Here is an 11,346-nt window from a genome sequence, read left to right on the forward strand (position 1 = left end):
GAGATTACAGGGAGATATGGAAATGTGATTTTATGCTGGTGGTAGGGAGGGAAGGATTCTTTTCAAGGCTTTTTAATACAGAATGCAAATAAAATCGATGTTTACTCCATCTCCCTGTCTGGCAGTGTTTGTGGTGGTGGGAACATTGGGATTTGAAGGATGCAGTCACTAGGACTCCGGACAATGTGGGAATGATGTGTATTATGGATTTAAGGAGAACCTGCATTTCTGGGAGTGTGTGGGAGAAGAGATGAGAAGTGGTTCCTGATGAGGCAACAGTGACCAGGGAGAGATCTGGCAAGGACCAATAAAACGGTGTCTGGTACAGTGGTGACTATGTTTCCGAGAAGCTCCTAGTTACCTTCTGCAAAGTTGGAAGCCAAGGATTTATGTAATTGCACCATCATTCAGAATCGGGTTTAATATCAGTGACAATGTCGTGAAATTTGTTGTTGTGTGGCTCCATCCAGACCGTGCTCTGTTCCTACTGCTGCCGTCAGGAAGAAGGTACAGGAGCCTCAGGACTCTCACCACAGGATTAGTAACAGTTGTTACCCCTCAATTATCTGGCTCTTGAACCAGGGGTGAAAACTAACAGGTTTTCATAGACCATAGGAATTCAAAGGTTCAAGGGTCCAATTTAATGTCAGAGAAATGTATACACTCTCTCCCGTACAAGCCGGGGGTCAGTCCAAGGTTACACATTGTATCGGAGGGATAGAAAGGTAGGCAGACAGGGTGGCATGGCTCTGCTGGTAAAAAAAAATGGCATCAAATTAGTAGAAAGTGTGACATAAGATCCAAAGATGTTGAATTCTTATGGGTTGAGTTGAGAAACTGCAGGGGTAAAAGGACCTTGATGACAGTTATATATACATTCCAACAGTAGCTGGAATGTGAACCACAGAATACAACAGCAAATAGAAAACAACAACACACACAAAATGCTGGTGGAACACAGCAGGCCAGGCAGCATCTAGAGGGAGAAGCGCTGTTGACGTTTCGGGCCAAGACCCTTCGTCAGGACTAACCAAAAGGAAAGATAGTAAGAGATTTGAAAGTAGTGGGGTGAGGGGGAAATGCGAAATGATAGGAGAAGACCAGAGGGGGTGGGATGAAGCTAAGAGCTGGAAAGATGATTGGCAAAAGTGATACAGAGCTGGAGAAGGGAAAGGATCATGGGACGAGAGGCCTCAGGAGAAAGAAAGGGGGGGGAGGGAAGCACCAGAGGGAGATGGAGAACAGGCAAACAACTAAATATATCAGGGATGGGGTAGGAAGGGGAGGAGGGGTATTAACGGAAGTTAGAGAAGTCAATGTTCATGCCATCAGGTTGGAGGCTACCCAGCCGGTATATAAGCTGTTGTTCCTCCAACCTGAATTTGGATTCATTTTGACAATAGAGGAGGCCATGGATAGACATATCAGAATGGGAATGGGAATGTGGATTTAAAATGTATGGCCACTGGGAGATCCTGCTTTCTCTGGCGGACCGAGCGTAGGTGTTCAGCGAAACCGTCTCCCAGTCTGCGTCGGGCCACACCGGGAGCACCGGATGCCGTATACCACACCAGCCGACTCACAGGTGAAGTGTCGCCTCACCTGGAAGGACTGTCTGGGGCCCTGAATGGTGGTGAGGGAGGAAGTGTAAGGGCAGGTGTAGTATTTCCTCGTGTTAGCAAATAGAAAAGATGTGTCAAAAGGGCAATGTTATGACAGTCATGGGAGATTTCAACATGCAGGTGGATTGGGAAAATCAGGTTTTAACATTTAATTGTCATTTATTCTTTGGGGTACTCTGTTTTTGTGGATGTTTGCGAAGAAAAAGCATTTCTGGATGTATATTGTATTACAACCATCCTTCAGCCACAATTCAGTGAAGGCCAGAACATCATAACTGACAATCTGTAAAAGTGGAAAAAGATTATCCACTTTATTTCTTATGCTCCGTGCATTGAGATATAACACTTTGAGTCTGCATTTGCTACCTTTTTTGATTTTGCATCCGTAAAGCATTGATACTCACCCTGTTGGCTGCAATTTCGTTCTATTATCTGCCTGCCCTTCCTGACCGTCTGACTGCACGCTATCTTTGCTTATTTACCATCCGTCGTATCCTGAGTCCCTTCACTCCAGTTCCCAACCTGTTACTTTTGAACAGGTCACACCTCCTCCAGAAGAGATCCCAATGATCCAAGAAACTGTCCCCTGCACCAGCATCTCAGCCACCCATTAATTTGTCAAATCATCCTCTTTCTACCCTCACTAGTGGCACAGGCAGCAATCCAGAAATTAATACCCTGGAGATCCTGCTTCTCAGTTCTCTGCCAGCTCTCTAGATTCTCTCTTCAGGACCTCTTTGTTTTTCCTTCCTATGTCATTGGAATCAATACGTACCAAGACATCTGGCTGCACTCCTTCCCTGTCCAATATGGTGTGAATCTGAGACACCCCTGACCCTGGCACCTGGGAGGCAACATACCATTCGGGTGTCCTCTGTACTTCTGTAATTGAATCCTCGAATTCCTAACCGGAAGACCACAGTCTGTGTGGATTGGTGATACCACACCCTCTTTGCTGACGATCAACACTGGTGCACCTCAGGGTGCGTGCTTAGCTCACTGCTGTACTCTCTCTATACCCATGACTGTGTGGCGAGGCATAGTTCAAATACCATCTACAAATTTGCTGACGATACAACCATTGTTGGTAGAAATTCAGGTGGCGACGAGAGGGCGTACAGGAGTGAGATATGCCAACTATTGGAATGGTGCTGCAGCAACAACCTAGCAGTAAGACCAAGGTGCTGATTGTGGTCTTCAGGAAGGGTAAGTCGAAGGAACACATACGAATCCTCATAGTGGGATCAGAAGTGGAGAGAGTAAGCAGCTTCAAGTTCCTGGGTGTCAAGATCTCTGAGGACCTAACCTGGACCCAACTTATTGATGTAGTCACAAAGAAGGCAAGACAGCGACAATACTTTATTAGCTAATAGAGTTTGAAGAGATTTGGCATGTCAACAAATATGCTCAAAAACTTGTATAGATGTATCATGGAGGGCATTCTGACAGGTTGCCTCACTGTCTGGTATAGAGGGGCTACTGCACAGGACCGAAAAAAGCTGCAGAAGGTTGTAAATCCAGTCAGCTCCATCTTGGGTACTAGCCTACAAAGCACCCAGGACATCTTCAGGGAGTGGTGTCTCAGAAAGGCAGTGTCCATTATTAAAGACCTCCAGCACCCAGGGCATGCCTGTTCTCACTGTTACCATCAGGTAGGAGATACAGAAGCCTGAAGGCACACACTCAGTGATTCAGGAACAGCTTCTTCCCCACTGCCATCCGATACCTAAATGGACATTGAAGCTTTGGACACTACCTCAGTTTTTTAAATATACAGTATTTCTGTTTTTGCATATTTTAAAATAATTTTTTCAATATAAATAATTGATTTACTTGTTTGTTTATTATTATGTTTTTTTTCTCTCTGCTAGATTATGTATTGCATTGAACTGCTGCTGTTAACAAATTTCACGTCACATGCTGGTGATAATAAACCTGATTCTGATTCCGATTCCTGGTCATGTTCACAGAATCTCCTGTCTGTTCCCCAGATAATGAGTCCCCTATGACTACTGAGTCCCCTATCACTACTGCACCCCTCTTCTACCCCTTTTCCTTTTGCACCATGGACATAAACTCAGTACTAATAACCCAGTCTCCAGGCATTCACCTGGGAGATCATCCCCCACAACAGTATCCAAAGCAGTATACTTATTATTGAGGTAAATGGCCACAGTGGTGCTGTGAGCTAATTGCCTGTTTACTTTTCCATTTCTCCTGCCAGTCAGTCACCCAGCTACTTGCCTTTTGCAACTTCGGGGTGACTACTTCCCTGTAACTCTGATTATCCCCTGATTCTCCTGTACAGTCCGAAAGTCATCCAGCTGCTGCTCCAGATCCCTAACATGGTCTGTCCTAACCATTAATGACCAATCCACATTATTCCCATTCACTGACACTTGGTCCATAACCTTCTCTGTCTTGGTTATTCAAGTGCTTCTCAAGGTATTTCTCATACATTGTGAGTCTGTCCCTCAACCATCCTCTCAAGCAGTGTGTTCCAGGTTCCAAACCCCAGACCCTAATGTGAATATTCTTCCTCGGATCCCCTCTGAACCTCACCATTGCCCGAACCATCTCTCTAGTTTCAGACATGTTTACCATGGGGAAGGTTTCAAATATGGACGATCCTGTCTTTGCCTGTAAGGATATTGTACCTCTATCAGGTCTCCCCTCAGCATCCTCCACTCCAAGGGAAGGGTCTATCCATTCTGTCCTTAATAACAGCACTGCTCCATCACAAACACCACCATGATGGATCTCTGCACCCTGTCCTGTGCCATCACATCCTTTTCCCCTCCTTGGGGACCACAGATGCTGATCGGATTTCTGACAATCGTGATGTTTCAGAATCAGAATCCTTTATTATCACCAAGTACGAGGACACACACAGGGAATTTGATGCTGGTTTCCCTGAGCTCTCACTGTACAGAATTAAAAGCAAACTTAGTGTACTAAGTGAGACTAATCAAGAATGTATCAACCCCTGCCATAAATAAACCTAATGACAGCCTTCCACAGTGGCCTGTGGCAATGAATTCGGCAGATTGTCTGGTTTAAGAAACTCCTCTGTATCTCCATTCTAAATAGACGTTCCTCTGTCCTGGGGTTGTGGCCTCTGGTCTAACATCTCCATCCCCTACCCACCATAGGAAACATCTCCACTTCCACTCTCAAGGGCTTTCAACATTAGGTTTATGATGCTTATGTTTCTGGATTCTGGTTGCTCTCTTTTGCTGTTTTTGGTGGTCTGATCTGGGCGATCGGTGCGGACTGGGACATTTTGGCATGGACTGGCTCTGTGGCCTAAACTAAACTAAGCTGAATTCTCCTGGTCTCTTGGATAGATGTTGATATTCTATGTGTTGTTCTCTAACTTCTTCCAGTTTGCAGAATTTGTTCTTTTTTTTCGCAGTTTGGGTGTTGGATGTTTTCTTTGAACAGATTCTATGGTGTTTCTTGTTTCGTGGCTGTCTGCGGGAGGACGAATGTCTGAGTTGTATTCTGTATACACACTTTGATAATAAATATACTTCTTCTTTGACCCTGGGGATGGCAGGGTATTCATTATTCTCACAGCCTCAGGGAAGAAGCTGTGCCCTGTGCGATTGCTCTGTGCCAGTGAAAAGGAACACGGGGGATCGCTGTGTGCTAGTGAACATGGCAGGGTATATTCTGTGCCAGTGGACGGGACAGAAGGAATGTCCTAGTTTACCCACGAGATTAAATATGTGCTTACACCCTGAGAAAGTAAGAAATGATATACGTACTAGTAATGGGAACAATTCAGAGGAGATTCACCAGGCTACTGTCTGGGTGGGAGGGTCGTCCTGTCCAGAGAGGTTAGACAGCTTGTATCTGCATTCTCTGGAGTTTATGAGAATGAGGGGTGAGTTTATCCAAACATATAGGATTGCAAGGGGGTTGAGAGGGTAGATGTTGAAATGTTTCCGCCAGTGAGAGACACAAACAAGGGAGCATAGATACAAGATAATGGGCCGGTCCTTTTAAACTGAGGCTCATAGAACATGCTTGCTTTTTTGAGAGTGGTGAGTCATGGAATTCTCTGCCCCAAGGATGAGGGAGGCCAGATGATTGGATTTAGATGAAGATCAGTGTTGGCTTTGTGGCCAGGTTTGCAGATGATACGAAGATAAACGGAGGGGAGTGTACTGTTGGGGAAGCAGGGAGTCTGCAGAAGGATTTAGACAGATAAGGGGAATGGGCAAAGAAATGACAGATGGAATATTGTGTAGGGAAATTTATGGTCATGCACTTTGTTAGAAGAAATTAAGGCATAGTCTAGGAACTTATAGCTTTCGACCCTCTTGACCTCAGCACCACTGGTGTAGATTGGACTACATGCACTGACCTGCTTTCCGAAGGAGATGTTGAAGATGGAGGTAAGTGTGAGTGTAAATGTCTCTAGCGAACTAATGCACAGGGATCACAGAGACATCGTCCATTCCAGACAAAATTACAGAAAACAATATAGGAAAACTAACAAGAGCTAAGATAACTTCTACAGAATCTTGACAAACTCAAATCTCTACTGATACAGAGAAGAACTCAGTCAGAGTTACAGTCGACAAAGAACCACAATGACCGAACCAAGTGGGGTTGGCATGGCCTCCTGAAATGCACCCTGGAGTGCAGAGGAATTCAGGCCCAAAGCGAAAACATAAATGACCAGACCAAGCAATAATTCTCAAAGCCAACAACTAGAATACAAAACATTGAAAATGTCACGCTAACTAAATTATCTCTCATCGATAAATACAAAGAGCTAAAAAATCCCCATAATACCAAATGGGACACCAGCCAAACAGTGAAAAGGCAGAGCTAGTCCAAAGCCAAACAATTGGACACAAAAGTAAACAATCCAAGGATAATGCTGAGCAAATAGAGACCACATATCAACTAACAAAACAAGTCATTTTTAAATGGCCCCTGGTTGTGACAAAACACTCCACGCCGCCCCTCCCGCCGCCATCTTCTGACAATCGGGGTGAAGCCAATGAAAATTAGCAATAGATCAGGATTCAAAATACCCTGGACCGGAACCATACTCCTTTCTTCCAGACCATACCCGGCCCAATCGACTAAGTACTGGATCTGTCCTTTCTCTTGCCGGGAATCCAGCAATCTGTGGACGGTGTCAACAGGTGCTCCGTCTATGATTCTAGAGAGGGGAGGTTTAAGAGTAGGAGCTAAAGGACTACAGAGTAGGGATTTAAGATCAGAGAGGAGAATTGTGGGATGGATTTGGAGAGAAATGGGAAACTATAACTTACAGGATTGATCTTCTTGACAATCCTAATTGAAGTGAGGTGCTAGCTTCCACAATTCAGTTTCAAGGGGGAGTTCTTGGGTCGAAAGCCAAACCCACTGACCCATGTGAAAAGATTGACCCGCAGGCTGCTTCCTGTTGTCACAAAACTGTTGCCTCGCCGAAGCAAAGACCAAAGTTCAAAGTCTTCTTGGCTTGAATCTGTGTACAGTGCTCGATAAACTGTTCAGCAGATGGGACACCAACTTTCTGTTCAGGAAAGGGAAGAGGTGTAAACCCAAATTTAAGTTCAAAATTGAAAACTATAAGAATAAAAGCTCCAATAAGTTTATTTTTTCAATCCATAAATGAATGGTCAGACTGAGGGGACGTACCAAGATATTGAAAGCACTCTTCGTTGCCTCGTTTCTGGCAATGAATCCTCTTGAAGTGACCATTTAATTTGAGCAAAGATTGCCCATAATGGACAGAAAAGTCCCAGGCTTGGATAAATGAATTGACATCCCTGTCAATACCATCCCATCAGTTATGTGTTTGCATGAAGTTTGGGGTGCATGAAAACCCAGGGCTGGCTATTATCTCAGATGTATTCCCCCATTTGAAGACCTCCTACCTATGTTCGGGTGGCACAATACAAGCTTAATTCTTGTCATCTGACTGAACAACAAACAGATGCTCGGCCCATTCCAACCAGCGACACCTCTCTTCTAAGGACATTTTAACAGCCAACAACTCCCAATCGCCTGTATCATAATTGCATTCAGCTGGTGAATGGTTGGAATCTCTGGAGGCAAATCAGGAGGCAACGGATATGTACATCCAAAGATGAAGCTGTATCCCAAAGGAAAGATGACAAAACTGTGTCTCTCAAGAGAAGTCAAGGCCAACATGAAAGACAAAGAGAGGGCATATAATAGAGCAAAAAATAGTGGGAAGTTAAAGGATTGGAAAGCTTTGAAAAACTAACAGAAGACAACTGAAAAGACCTTAAAAGGTAAAGCTGGAATACGAAAGTCAGATAGTCAATAATATTAAATAGGATACCAAAAGTTTCTTCAGATACTTAAAGTGGTAAAGAGAGGCAAGAGTGGATATCAAACCGCTCGAAAATGATGCTGGAGAGGTAGTAATGGGGACGAACTGAATAAGTATTTTGCATCAGTCTTCATGATGGAGAAACTAGTTCCAGGTGCCAGGGGTCATGAGGTGTGTGCAGTTACCATAACTAGAGAGAAGGTTCTTGGGAAGCTGAAAGGTCTGAAGGTAGATAAGTCACCTGGACTAGATGGTGTACACCCCAGGGTCATGAGAGGTGGCTGAAGAGATTGTGGAGGGATTAGTAATGCTCTTTCAAAAATTACTAGATTCTGGAATGACTCTGGAAGACGGGAAAATTGCAAATGCCACTACACTCTTCAAGTATGGAGAGAGGCATAAGAAATTATGTTTGTCTGATTTCAATAGTTGGGAAAGTGTTGGAATCCATTATTAAGGATGAAGTCTCAGGGTTCTTGGAGGAACATGATAAAATAGGTAGAAGTCAGCATAATTTACTCAAGGGAAATTCTTGCCTGACAAATCTGTTGGAACTCATTGACGAAATAACAAGCAGGATAGAGAAAGGAGAATCGGATGATGTTGTGTACTTGGATTTTCAGAAGGCATTTGACAAGGTGCCACACATGAGGCAACTTATCAAGCTATAAGCCCATGGTGTTCCAGGAAAGATTCTAGCATGAATAAAACAATGGATGATCGTCAGGAGGCAGAGTGGGAATGAAGGGAGCCTTTACTGGTTGGCTGTCGGTGTTGGTGTTCCACAGGGGTCCGTATTGGAGCCAATTATTTTTACATTCAATGTCAATGATTTGGATGATGGAATTGTTGGCTTTGTTGCAAAGTTTGCAGATAATATGAAGATAGGTGGAGGAGCAGGTAGTTTTGATGAAGTTATAGGGGCTATGGAAGGACTTCGACAGATTAGGGGAGTGGGCAAAGAAATGGCTGATGGAATACACTGCCGAGAAGTGTGTGGTCATTCACTTTGGTAAAAGAAATTACAGGGTTGACTATTTTCTAAATGGAATAAATGGATGTACAGTTAACACTGAGGTGCAAAGGGACTTGTGCGGGATTCCCTAAAGGTTAGTTTGCAGGTTGTCTGTGGTGAGGAAGACGAGTGCGATGTTAGCATTCATTTCAAGAGAACAAGAATATAAAAGCGCGGATGTAATGGTTTGGCCCATTTATCTTAGAAAGGATATGCTGAAACTTGTGTGGCATCAGTTCGAGAGGACTGTGTGACAAACCCGTGGTACAATCCGGGATCCCGTCAAATTGCTCCGGAGTAGGCAGATTTTGGGAGCTGGTGGCACTCTCTCCCTGGGATCATAGCATACATGATTCCTCAGTTTTTCATATTTTCCTCGAAAACGTGATCATCTCCTACAGCCGCTGCTCATGACTACTGACCATGGCACTCTGCTTTACCAGGTCTGATCGCACGTCGTACATTGCTGAGGTTATGTTTCTAGGTTCAGTCGTCACAGCCAACTCAAGTGCAGGGATCAGAGTCGTCAGCAATTCAGAGAAAACAAAACTAAAGATATATTACTGGAACTTAACTGGAGAAAAACTAACAAGAGCTAAGGTAACCTGTACAGAATTTGGAGGAACTGAAATCGGCCAGCTGTTTGCACACTTTCCATCCATGCTGGGTTGAGGATCAAGCTAGGAACTCGGCCTTGTAAAAAACAGACAAATGATGAAGAAACAACAAGGCTACCATTTGATGCACTATAAGGTGCGGACTGGACCAACAGCAGAAGAACTCGGTCTGAGTTTAACCTGACAAGGACCCACAATGAGAAAGCAAAGAGGGGTTGGCATGCACCCTTCTAAAATACACACTGGAATGCGTAGGAATTCAGGCCCAATCAGAAAACATAAATGTCCAGACGAACCAAAACTCCCAAAGCCAACCACGACAGGACATCGAAAATAACAGGCCGATTAAATTATCTCTAATCGAATACAGGTGATAAGTGCAGAGAGATTAATAATCCCCATAATACCACATGAGACACCTGCCAGATACAGTCCAAAGACAAACGATTAAACTCAAAAGGTAAACAATAAAAGGACAACGTGTACCACCAAGTGACTCTGAGCAGATTGAAAGAGATTGTACAGTATATGAAAACAGGAATGAAGGAATGTATTGTGAGAAGAGAGAATGCCCTGGCAAAATCAAGAACATAATCTAAATGTTCAGATTTAGGAGACAGTATGCGGAAGGTTGCACCATTGGGATATTCTAGAAATTGAAATGGTCCGGGAGAACGTTGAAAGGCAATTACTCTGGAAATTGCAGATACATGCGAGTGCTACAGACTATAGGTATTTGGTAACTTCATTGTCTGGGACATGTCCTCTTCTTCATACTAACATCAGGAGGAAGCACAAACGTCTGAAGACCCAAGCTCATTGATTCAGGAGCAGCTCCAGGCCCTCTGCCATCAGATTTCAGAAAGCTCAATGATCCAGTCTCATTGTTACTTTCCTTCCCAGAGTTTATTTGTTTTTGTAAGTTACAATAATTTTGTCATTTTTTTTTACTCTATTGTTGCCATAAAATAACAAATTTCACATCAGGTAAGTTAGTGATAATAAATTTCATTCTGGTCTGATCTCTGGGATGTGTCTGGCCGAGTAAGGAAATCTCTTTGCTGGATTTGGTTCTGGGGAAAGAGTTTGACCAAGTTTTGCATCTATCAGTCCGGAGCAACCAGTAACCAGCGACCATAATATCATAAAGGGTTTGAATACAAATGCAAAGGGACAACAGGCCACTCTGGAATTCAAATTGTCAATTCGACATAAGAATGACCCAGCCGAAGCAAAGAACTCGTCTCTATCTCCCTCTATCAATGTTGCATCAGCGTCCAAATCCATCAGCTGCGGTGGAAAACCACTCGTCACATCTTCTCCTCATACTTCACTTCTGGCTTCTTGTAGGGACCACTCCCTTCGTGACTCACTGGTCCACTTATCCCACCCCTCTACATGCACCAGTGGTGTCCCCATACCCTCTCTACCGCCACCATCTAAGTTAAGTCAAGTCACTTTTCATTGTCATTTTGACCATAACTGCTGGTACAGTACATAGTAAAAACAAGACAACATTTTTCAAGACCATGGTGTTACAGTACAAAAACTAGACTGAACTACGTGAAAACAACACAGAAAAAAAGAAACTACACTAGACTACAGACCTACCCAGGACTTCATAAAGTGCACAAAGCAGTGCAGGCATTACAATAAATAGTAAACAGGACAATAGGGCAGTAAGGTGTCAGTCCAGACTCTGGGTATTGAGGAGTCTGATAGCTTGGGGGACAAAACTGTTACATAATCTCGTTGTGAGAGACCGAA

This window comes from Hypanus sabinus, chromosome 5 (assembly GCF_030144855.1).
Source record: "Hypanus sabinus isolate sHypSab1 chromosome 5, sHypSab1.hap1, whole genome shotgun sequence".
NCBI classification, from domain to species: domain Eukaryota; kingdom Metazoa; phylum Chordata; class Chondrichthyes; order Myliobatiformes; family Dasyatidae; genus Hypanus; species Hypanus sabinus.